Source organism: Centrocercus urophasianus, unplaced genomic scaffold (assembly GCF_019232065.1).
Source record: "Centrocercus urophasianus isolate 14NV4802_14NV808 unplaced genomic scaffold, USGS_Curo_1.0 seq_5, whole genome shotgun sequence".
NCBI classification, from domain to species: Eukaryota; Metazoa; Chordata; class Aves; order Galliformes; family Phasianidae; genus Centrocercus; species Centrocercus urophasianus.
Window position 1 is genome coordinate 2,443,411 of NW_024885088.1, and position 12,553 is coordinate 2,455,963.

The following is a 12,553-nucleotide window of genomic DNA, read 5'->3' on the forward strand; positions in this document are numbered from 1 at the left end:
AGCAGTAACCTTCCCATGTTTCTTTTCTTGATGCTAACTAAAGAGACATGATAGAAAGGTCGTCATGATTTTCCTTGGCTGCTTGAGGAAACGTGGAAGATTTAAGGGGGACAAGAGTTTGGATGCAGGATTACTGGTCCAGACAGTTACTGTTTCCTATCTGTAGTTGAACTAATATTCAACCACTGAATAAGCAAAGACATGTGACTGGCATAGATTTTTATTTGAGGAGGAAATCATTAGCAAGTTTATGTCTTTCCAAGGCCTCTCCTATCTACAAAGCCACTTTGAAGTCATGTGAAGGGTCTGTTTGTGTATTTTGGTGAAGCAAATATCTCTCGTAGCTCATGGGTGGTCAAATATACTAAGTAGCCCCTGGGTTAGCAGTACTTAATTATCTGCTTCCGAAGGACAAAACAATCTACTGCCGACAGATGCATGAGAATTTGATAAACAGCTTGTCTCTCTTCCTTCTAACCCTTGCAGGAGGACATACAAACAGATGCCAGATTCCTGTTTGGTGCACTGATAGAAAAACACAGTCTGTTTTTCTAAAGGTTTCGTTCTCTGTTGTGCTCCCTATCGCTCTGCTAATACCTTTTTTTGCTTGAAAAAGCAGGAAAGGAAGCTTCACCAGCAGGGCTGTACAAAAGAGCTGGGGTTAACTGGTATTAACAAAGGTCACAATCAACTGTTGAATTGCCTTTGTATAGTGTCAGACAGCTTATGTGAGATAGAATTCTCTTTATTTTCTTTAAAATCCACATCATGCCACATGTGCACAAAGAATTATTTAAATTCCTGTTTATGAATAACACACAAAACCCATCCTAAATTACAAACAAAATATAAAACTTCTTACATGTTTTAATGGGAGATGTTGTCCAACAGAGTAAAGGACACCTGGAGTTCTCCTACACAGTTCTTATCCATCTCTTTATTTATTGCTGCTTCTCCTTCCAGTTTAAGTAAACACATTCATATGTGGCGGCTGAGAAACAGGTAGCCATGTGATTTCATTTATTTTATTCTTTGTCATTTTCTCTCCCTGCACCTACTGGGGTATGCAGCTCACAGCAAAGGAAAAAGTTAAGGATGCTGGCCCAGAGATCATCCCACTCCTGCTAATTGATGATAGATAGGAGATGGGTTGCTAAGGCAGGAGATCAGGCAGTCTCCTGCCTGGAGACACTGACCTCCAGGAGCACAGTGAGATTCCAGCACAGGGCTGGGGGATGAAGGCATTTCTGAGCAGGGCTATCCCACCCTCCCATCAACTGAACCTGCAGTGAGATGGCCCCAGGCTGACAAAGAGTTTCTCTTAGATGGACCCAAAAAACATGGGCTATTAAAGCTACCAGAACAGTAACAATCTTCATTTCATATAGAAATAAAATATGAATTTATGAAGGCGCAATTAGAAAGTTATGGCAATAGGAATAAAAATGTATAATATGTAGGAATAAAAGCCTACAATTACAGTGCTTTCTATGAAATGAGTAGGAGGAGCACAAATATTTGTGCTATATGGAAGTACTGTCTTTACTGTTAACTTCCCACTTAGGTTCTTAAACAATTACATCACAGCACATTGCTCACATTGTTTTTTTATAAATACTCTTCCCATTTGGAAAATGGAAGTTGCATGCTAATCTGTTCCTTTGATATAAGTCTAATTCTGAACTGTCTGCCCATTATGCAGATATTTCAGAAGTGTAACCCAAATCTCAGTGAAATCAAAACACAGGATTTCCATGGTCATTTAGCAAGGTTTTGTGGTAAGGGCCTATGTGATGTGTATGTAAGCAAGGATGACAGAGTAAAGTCTTAAATGAAGACCACAGAAATACAAGATATCCTTAAAGCTAAAGACGAAAAAATGACAGGATCTTCTCTTTTGAAACTTGCAAGTTTAAAAAGACTCCCAAAAGATTAAAAACAGATGGAAGAGATGCTAGCACTTTATACCATGCTTTAATATGCAGGTTTTTCCTGAAATAACAAAGTAAATTGGGTGTTTTTAGTAAAGAATAAGAACCATTCATGATCTCCTCCAATTCCTTTTTTTTTTGTGCTAGCTGTGTTTACAGCCTTTATAATGCATGAATGTGAAACACATTGAAGTGCTAAATTAGTTCTTCACTGATTAAAAACAAAAAGATGTATGTTGGCCTGAACAAGGCTCTTTTCCTATTTAACATGTACATCCCAATTACCTCTGGAATTAGACTTTCACTCAGTTAATTACATGTGCAATTACAGTTCAAGTTATTGACATGAAAGGGATATAACAAATTTGTAGTGAAATCAAGTGGGCTTTTTCCCTAACCTTCTCCCTAGAAACCTAGAAGGTTTCTAAACTGCATACACCTCTGTTAGGAAAGTTACATGTGTCCATTACAAACACATGCTTGTGTTTTTCCATTTTGCCTGTCGACTGTGAGCATCTCAGCATGGAAATGTTCCATTTCTTGTCTAAGTTTGCAAAATGCAAGCCCTGATTCTGCCTCTCAGAACAGCCTACTTTTGCTACCAGATAACAGTGCTGCCTTTTTTTAGCTCAGATTCTCAATGTTGGAAAGTGAGAGAAGAACTTCCCAGGCATCTCATGGAAGCCTCTGCTGGATTCAATTCAGCAGAGCATCAGAGCACAAAAACCTGTAGGGGAATGAGCACCCCAAGGTTCATCCACCTCATGATTTGCAACAGCCAGAACTCACACATGCACAAAGCCAGAGAGGAAGCTGCGGAGGTAAATCTTTGATATGGGATTTCTACCACATCTCTCCTCAGCCCTGGGATGCTCTTATACCCAGTCTAAGCCAGACAATGAAAGCATTGAACCGTTTGGCATTGTTTCACAGGCTGTGGAAACCAATTCCCTCCTGGGAGGGGACCCCTGTAAGAGGAGAAGCTGCTATTAGCATTTGTAATCTAGCAGGGCGGCCAGGGAAATAAGACTTGCCTGCAAGGCAGAGCTATGCATTCTGTGCTATATGCCCTGCAGCCCTCCAGCACAGCATCCTGAAATCCAGCTGGGCTGAGCTGAGTGGTGCAAAGCCTGCCATACCTACAGGCAAGGAAAATATTTTACCTACTGACAGAACCAGTCATTCTTTCCATTCGCTCTCTCTTTTTTAATTCCTGCCTACACCTTTTCCCTCGTGTGAAAGGAGGGTGGCCCATGGTTGACAATGTGACCTCTTCATGCTGTGAAGTTTCCTGGTTCTGGCCCACAAACCTTTCTGTGTAGTTGTGGGTAAGGACAGTCCCCCATGGCAGCCCTGATGGTTTGTGGAGCCCAGGCACAGGGCCCTGCTGAGCTCACATTTGGCAACTTCAGGCCCTGTCCACCCTTGCTCAGATGCTGTGGAGAAGGAATTTTGGGGAGGGTGTCAGCACCATCTGGACTTCAAATGTGGCCTCATCCTACAGACCACAGCCAATCCTCCTCATGCCTAGATCCTTCCTCAGCAGTGCCTCTACCTGAACTCACACAACTGCCACTCACTGCATCCCATGCCTGCCTGAAAATCATAGAATTGCAGAATGGTTTGGGTTTGAAGGGACCTTAAAAATTGTTCAGTTCCAACCCCCTGCCCACGGCAGGGTTGCCACTCACCCAATCAAGCTGCCTAGGTCTGCATCCTATCCAGCCTTGAAAACCTCCAGGGATGGGGCATCCACATTTTTCTGGGCAGCCTGTGCCAGTGCCCAAGAAAATAGGAATAGGTTCTCACACATCCCCCCAGTCGCAGTGCAACCAGTGTTGTTCTGGGTTGGCATTTAACACCAGTCCCCCTAATGGAAGGTGAGTCCAGCATTTCCATGGATGTTAGGTGGGTTGGGTTCCTATGATTTTGATCTTCCCAATTATTTTTTTACACTTCTCAAGTTCAACCATCCACATGGAATTGTCTCAGTAACATTAAAATCACAGGGAGTAAAGATAAAACCATTAAGAGGCAAAAATAAATTACTGGGTTTACCCAGCAATGCCTGCACATGACAGCCAGTCACGTTATAAAAAACTCAGATTAATTCAGTTTTGAAACAACAGGACTGATGAGGTTCCCAGAAGTTCCATGAGACAGGTAGAGGAAAGAGACTACTGAACACTCCCATTGTCAGAAAGTCTGGTTAGCTCACCCTGCGCTAGACCTCAGAGAATCTATAGATGACAGAGGCATTAGAAGTGAAACTCTTGACTTCCCCTGTTCCTGGAACAACTTGCTTTTTCTTGACACACACTGCCTGTCACTTGGATCTCGCTAAACATCTTAATTAAGATATTTAACCAGGGCTCTCACAGCAACAGATGTGCCATGCTTCCTTGTACACTAATGTCATCTCATTGTGCAGCAATCCACCCCTACAGGTGACTGGAGAAATCACTTTAAAGATATATTTCTAGGTCTTCACTACTACACAAACGAAACATGTGATGTGATGTTACCGAGTGGTGGAATTAATTCTGTATCTTGCTCTCTCAATTTCATTCTACTTTCACACACTGGTTTCTCGTATCTGCACACTGTACAAAGCAGGAGAAGCCCTTGACAGTTGAATACTGAACCCCAGGGTGTGACATGGGCAGGGACCACCTACTCTTACTGAGAAGGACAGCCGTAGTTTTGGGACAGTAAATAACTGTATTTAGCCATTTGCAACTAAAGTAGAACTAAAATTAATAGTAGAGCTGGTACTAAAGTAATATCATTGATTGCTGGCTACCTTCTGTTGTCAGCATTTTATGGATCCCTCCATGAGCAGCAGAAGTCTTGCCCCTTACACTGGTTCCGTAGATATCAGACTGAATCCTTTATTTTTCAAATGTCTTCTGTGGAAAACTTGGCACTAGATTTTTTGTTTTGGAGGTGTGTATTTTCCTGGATGCTTTCTGCAGGTTTCATATTTCATGCTTTGCAATTGCTGGAGCACAAGTGAGCATGACCCATTTTCTCCAAACCTCATTGCCATAGGCCAACAGTTACAAAGCCCTTATCCCCATCCTTGGTGGGTGGGACTTGGAGATGGTCTCCATGAACCTCACTCACTGAAGACATTGCAGCAGGCAGGACATGTGGTGGGACAAGGAGTGTGCTACTTAGCACTGGCAACAGCGAAGTTGTGTAGCCTGGGTGGCTTCTATACTAGTGTCACTGACCCCATGCTGGCCTGCTGGCCTGAGTTCCCTGTGTCCTGCCTACAGGAGAACAAGATGGGAACGAGTTCTTCCACTGCACTGGTATGGCTCCCAGCTGCCTGTGCTCAGCAGGCACAAGGCACAGCATGTGCAAAACAGCTGTTTGAATCCACTACCGTTCAGCTGCTGTTATGCCTCATATCTTTAAAAATCTTTAACCTACTGTGCAGCATGCCTGAGCACATCCCAATTACGAGATACAGTGCTTTGTCACTTGCTCCTTCCTCCCTGTGAGACTTCACCATTTCTAAGAGCCACGAGCAACCATGGGCACAACTCCCACACACTACACTCAAGAGCAGAAACTATTTTTTTCCAAGTACCAAGTCCAGGTACTTCTAGAAGTCCCTGCCTTGCCCTCTGAGAAAGAAGGTGCCTGGGAGGGCTCACTGCAATGCAACGGGACTGCCTCTAAAGGAAAGTGAAAGCCGGAGTGCTTGCAACAGAAAGCAGTCTGTGGGGGCAGGGATGGAAAGCTGAATGCGTCTCATTGAAATGCAAAGGGAAAAATTTCTTTCACAATGAGAGCAAGAGCCTCCTCAGAGAGATGATTATCTAAAAAAGAGCAGTTAGTAGCAAAACCTATGCTAGTTTGGTCCTGAGAAGCAGCGAGAGTTAAACAAGCTCTGGTGTATTCTCGCAAAGGCATGATACTTTCTGGCTTTGTCATGACATTCCTCACTGTTGGTTTTGAATACATGGGGGAAGATCAAAATTGAATGAGAGTAGAAATAAAGCAAATGAGATTCTATCCAAGCATACCCAGTTCATTGCCACCTGCATGAGCTCCATGCTTTCCGTAATCATTTGTCCATCCAGCTGTCAGTGCTGGGCTGCTTCTTGGGGCTGAACTGCATGCAAAAGTGATAAACGCAGAGCCCAGTGCCACTATGCACGTGGGTGGCTGTCTCACAATCAACCATTTTGTTCTCCGTAGAAGTTTTCCTGTCTTTGTTAGAATGTGTTCGAGTGGATTCATCTAGCAGAGGAGAAATAAAAAAAGGAATGGGTTTGACAGGCAGGAGCAAAAGATTACTTGGAGTAGTCAGTCATGGAGGGATGCGCTAGTTTAGCCAGCACAGTTTTAACTGGCAGAGGGAACTGCCAGAAGGTGTCTCAGGGGAAATAGCGCATTCAGCAGGACTGACAGCAGTCCCTACCTGCACACGTGCAAGTCATACTGCAGCTGCTGTTGAGTCTCTTTCAGTGCCTGCTTCAGCCCTTGTATTTTTCTTTCAAACTCACTTGGTTTTCAGCTACCTCTGCTAGTGCACTAATTATTCAATACATCATCACCAGTTGGGTTTACCCCTTGTTCTTGTCCTCAAGGCTTTGTGTTACTCTTGCCCCAGTCGCACTTCCGCGCAGCATCCCACAATTGTCTCTGCTGTTCCATCATAGGCCTGACTCAGCTGATGGACAAAGGGAACAAGCTTTTTTGACTAATTAACAAACCACTAATTATTCTTCACAGCTTCCTGTGTATTTCCCAACCTCCCATTTTCTGCCCCCATTATCTGTGTGCACGTGCTGACCAACATTACTTGTCCCTGTCCTGTTCCTGTGAGGCACTGCTGCTGCCCTGCAGGGACAAAGGCTGCTGATTCTTTCATTCTGGTCCATACTGGTGACTGTACATGTTAAACAATGCTGCAAGCAGAAGTACTTAAGTCTGGTTTCCAAAATGTCTCTATTTTATGGATTCTTTAATGTCCATGAAAAAAAAATTAAGCTTACTAACTTTCTGCTTAGTGGGAAAGCAGAAAAAAATTCTCTCCTGGCCTTCTTTCCCTAAGCTTGCAAAAAGTTAGGTGTTTTGAGAAGCCAGCTCCTCTCCCTTGGTTTAATGAGGGGCCCAGAGGATGTTGGTAGCTCTCCAGAGAGAGCACAGCAGCAGCCACAGGAGTTTACAGCACAAAGCTGTAAAAACAGTCAGGTGGCTGTGTTCCCTTGTGTGCTTCTTAGGAGAGGAGGAAGATAAGTCCCAAGCTCCCGTCCCCCCCCTCCCCGCTCTAGCCCTGAGGGGTGGTGGTAGAGGTGGCCCCACCTCTCTCAAAAGGAGGGAGGCTTTGGGCAAGCAGCCTTAGCACTGCTTTGTCTTTGATAAACCTTATCTCCAGTTCAACTGCAGCCAGCGAGCACAAGCAGTATTGGTGCTTGTAGGCATCACAAAGCAGAGAAACAGCTGACTGAAACCGTCCTTGGGAAGTACAGCGGCACCTCAGATTTTATGGGGTGATTTACCGTAAAATTTTAACCTAACCTTTCTCCAACTGTTTGCTTCCATAAAAAAAAATATGAATTTTTAAAATATGCATCTATGTGAACAAGGAAGCAAATTTTAAAAAGAAACTTTATGTAATTTTTCTATCCAACTCCCATTTGCTAAAGAGGAAAAAACAAGTCCAACAGGTTTAACTGGAAGATGGTTTGTGTGTACGGGGAAACAAAAAGCTGATCAAGTTCCATGTTTTTTTAATCTCTTTCCCTCTATTGCTTTCCTTCCTGTGAATTTTAGGATCTCATTTTGGTTTGAAAAAGATGCAGTTACAACAGCCTGAGTCTATGGAATGTTCCAAAATATAGAACAGCCTATTGCAAACAATCCTGAATTGCAGACAAACCTAAACTGCAAACACTTGTTAATTGAGGTTGCATATTACTAATATTTGGGGATACTTTCTTTACCAACAAGACAATGCTGTCTTCCAAACAGCTGTTGCTTTCTTCTGTGCTTTCCTGGGATGCTGCTTTGAAACTCTTTTGCTGGCTTCAGTGCATCTGGATTTAGGAGAGGAAAAGCACTGCTTTCAGATGTTGAGCTTTCTTTTGAATTTCCTCTGTTGAACACCTAGCAGTGTTCTGTGTGACCGGCTGAAGATCTAAATGAATGCCTCCTGGCAAAATGTAAGCATCTGACTTTCTGCTTGGCTGACATGTTATTTTAACAGACTAATGAAAACAAGCAAATACCTGTCTAAACAGTACTGTGACTGCTTTAAAGAATGAAATGTATGTGAATAGATATGGAATGTTTTTTTAAAATCTGTTAAAGAAATATGTTTGCACTCATTTTAAGGAAAGACCACAGTAAGCAGTGCAAACATTAATATTTCCTCTCCACACTGTCAGACTCTGCAGGAGTCTGAACACTCTCTTGTTCAAACTGGATCACAATGCCTGCATCAGCACTGATCGCTTTGCAAGTAATTCCACCGAGGTCAGTGGATCTAAATATGGGGCAAGGTGCTACCCAGGGTAAAGGTTGCACAGAGGGGCCCTTCATCCCTGAAGGGTTCATGTGAGCAGTGTAAGATGGATTTCAGCCCCAGAAGGGCAGGCTAGGCTAAGCAGGCTGTCCTACTGCTCGCTTGCATTAATGAGCAGAGTAAAATGCCTGAGACATCACCTCTTTTCATTCACATTACCATAGCACAGCTTTTGGCTTTGCCTGGGAGTTAGTTCCAAGCAGGCATTGCTGGAGATGCCTTCTTAAGAAAAGTTAAGACAACCATTATCTTTTATACAAATCTGTTTCCCTGTAATGTAAACTTACACAAAGCAGACATAACCATGAGCTGCTGTCTCAAACACGCTGGTAAATTAGGCAATCTCCAGCGTATTATCTCAACTTTACCTGTGCCCTGTGATTGCCAAACTTCACTCATTTATTCTTCTGTCTTGCTATAAAATGAAATTGAGCAGAAATAATAACCGAGGCTGTCACTCACTGTGTTAAGTACATATTAGGTTCTTTGGAGGTTCTGATTTTTTTGCTACATGACAGCTGTCTTTCTTTCTTCCACATTTATCAACAAATCCAATTATATATAAATTCTAAAGCCCTGGGCCTTGACCAAACCAAATCCCTTTTACACTGTCTACTGATTCTACCATCTCCCAGATAGCTAATTCTATCCAAGGCAATCTGTTTGCTGTTGGCTTACAAGTTTACTGTAAAATGCTCCTTTCCCTCTGTGAGAGATCTTAAATCTGTCCCATGGCCAAAGGAGTGACTGGATAATTGAAAAGACCATGAGAAGGAGTTATCAGCTGAGATGTGGTCATTATAAATACTTTGAGGCTGGGTGTACGTAGCACACCAATATTACCCTGATGCAGAGTTCAGGATGGAACAGATTTTACTGAGGACAGGGCTGAAACACAACTCTGAAAGAAGCAAAAGTGCTGAAGCAAATGGGCAGTTAAGAAGGAGAGGTTAGGGATGCAACGTCCTGTGGCACCACGACATAATACTGCTTGAGTTATGATTGAGCCTGAAAATCTGATCAGATTGTGTGATCTCACAGCATAAAATGCCACATCAACGAGACCTTCAGATGTTTCCCCTGCCAACTTTTAAACCTCCATTTTTTGCTCTAGTTGGAGTTTCCACCAACTTTGAGGCTGCAGCTCCAAGTAGAGCAGAAGACACCAATCAACAGGAATAAAAAATACCCCAGTACCTCCTGAGCTGGCACCTTCAGAGCACAAGCTAGAAAGTTATCATCATAGATGCCAATAAAACCATTCAGTATTGTGGCTTTAATCTTCATTTTCAACTGAAGAAAACCATAGGTTATGGCAAGCCAGGCCATCTCGACAGTGATTCTCAGTCTTCAGATCAGTTTGGAAGGGATCAGAGAAATCTAGAGCCTCTGCACTCTCAGAGTAGGGATGCCTACCGTAAAGCATGTGATAAAGGGCTTAAGGTTAGTAAGAAAGTGCCCTTAATCTCCTGAGCCAGCTGCCTGAAATAGGCAAACGTTACACTAGCATCACTGAGGGCAGCATAATTGTAAGCATGCAAATATCAGTGGAGATAATTAGTTACAAAATCAGGAAACCTCAGCAGCTTCTGACACAGGCACTATGCAATTACTTGTTTCAGCCACCGTGCTGCTACCTTGCTGCTACGGATAGCATTGTGAAAGGTTATGGTTATTTCCAAATTACATCTTCTGGTACATTTTATCAGTGAAGAAGCATATGGGTCTAAATGGCACCAGAACTCTCAGAACCACGACTCTGAGACCCTTACCAGCTAGAAGCACTTAGATTATTTTCTTTTTCCATTTCTGTGATGATAGCATTCATCTTCTTGAATCCTGGACAGCCATCAGCTCTTTAAAGACTGACCAACCCCAGCTTTACAGAGTGCTCTGCCAGAGCTGTGTCTCATTCATACAGTAACATCACTGGACTTTTTTTTTTCTCCTTCAGCTAACAAATTCATGACAGAAGTCAATCCAGCTGAAAGCAGACCCCCAACACATGAGCAGCAGAGGGAGGCTGAGCTGCTGCTGCAGCACACAGGGAGGAGATGACAGTCCCACAGCTGGGTTCATTTTTCCTTGTTACAGTGCAGGCTCTTAATGTTTCCTACTGGCAGCTGCTATAAATACGCAGGCAGTCACTTGACCTTGGCAGCTCTTTGGCTAACTAAAATAATTCCCTTTGAAACTGGCAGAGGCACAATGGGAGCACATGCCAGCTGCAGCAGGGTGCTGGTTGAAAGAAGTGACCTTGGCATTCTGCTGAAGGTGCTGCTCCATGGCTCACCACTGCTGAGCCTTCCTTCTGCTGTTCACTTCATCTCTTCTCCCCTGCTGCGTGCTCCTGCCTTCACAGAATCACAGAATGACCAGGGTTGGAAGGGACCTCGAGGATCATGAATCTCCAACCCCCCTGCCACAGGCAGGGCCACCAACCTCTACGTTTAATGCTAAACCAGGCTGCCCAGGGCCCCAGCCAACCTGTCCTTGAACACCTCCAAGGATGGGGCATCCACAACCTCTCTGGGCAGCCTGCCAGTACCTCACCACTCTCTGGGTAAAGAATTTCCCCCTGATGTCCGACCTAAATCTCCCCTTCCTCAACTTAAAACCATTTCCCCTCGTCCTACATATATCAACCCTTTCAAAGAGTTGATTCCCCTCCCCTCTGTAGGCTCCCTTTAGGTACTGAAAGGCTGCAATGAGATCACCCTGCAGCCTTCTTTTCTCCAGGCTGAACAAGCCCAGCTCCCTCAGCCTGTCCTCATAGGGGAGGTGCTCCAGTCCCCTGACCATCTTAGTGGCTCTCCTTTGGACCCTCTCCAACAGCTCTCTGTCTTTCTTGTCCTGGGGGCTCCATACTTGGACGCAGTTCTCCAGATGAGGCCTTACAAGAGCAGAGTAGAGGGGGCCAATCACCTCCCTGTCCCTGCTGGCCACCCCTCTTTTGATGGACCCCAGGATACCATTTGCTTTCTGAGCTGCAAGAGCACACTGCTGGCTCATATTAAGTTTTTCATCTATCAGGACCCCCAGGTCCTTCTCCACAGGGCTTCTTTTCTTGTGTCACTGATCAGACTAAAAATTCATCTCTTCTCCAACAATGATCATCTCACTTTGAGCGTGAAGGGTAAGAAAAATGCATTTCTAGGGTTCAGTACAGCTGTGCCCATTACAGACATCTAAATTAGAAAAGATGAATGAAAATTACTTTTTTCCTTTCACTGTAAAGTGAGTAGTCAACTAGTAGTCTATGCTCTACTTATTTAAAGGCTGGTGAGACAAATCCCATCATTAAAGTATGTGTTCATCTCACCTACTGTTCCCCATTGAGAAGTTTTCTGAATCTAACCCTTCACCATCACAGTGAAATGTGGGTATCCCTGTAGGCTATTCATCCTCTTAGCTTGTATTTTGGATTTAGGCAAATTGCTCTTAGGATCAAGTGTCAGGTGCTGATATTATGTCATTAATGGATTCATAAGGATCTGTGGTTTTTTTTCCAATTAAATTTTTTGAGTATTAGCATTTCACTACTAAGCCCAGAACTATCTCTGTCATCTCTGATTTCAGAATCACAGCATCATCTTCATGCTGGTCAGATTCTTAAAGGAAATGCCTTCCTTTGCCTCACAGCCATCTATGCAAGTAAAGGTCACCCAAGCCCACTGCCCATGGATATTTTTCATGGCAAAGTCCAGTTGGAAGAGGGGTCATTCTGAAAATTTGTCCTCATTCCTTTGATAACTAACTGGCATGTAGATAATATTACAGTTCACAAACAATACGTTACAGGGCAACTGAAAAGTAGCTCAGAAGCCACAACTATACCTTTTTGCCACTGACTACACTAGAAATAAAGCAGAGAGGTGGTGTATTCTAAGAAGTGTTGTTACTACAGTAACACCAATTTGAAGATTTTCAGAACACTGCACTGTACCAGTAGAACTCAGATGGATTTATGTACCTATGCTATAGTACAAATATTTTCTAACTACATATACCCATGCACACATTAGTATCATGCAGCACATTCCATACAGAGAGACATCACAAACTCTCCCAAGAGAAG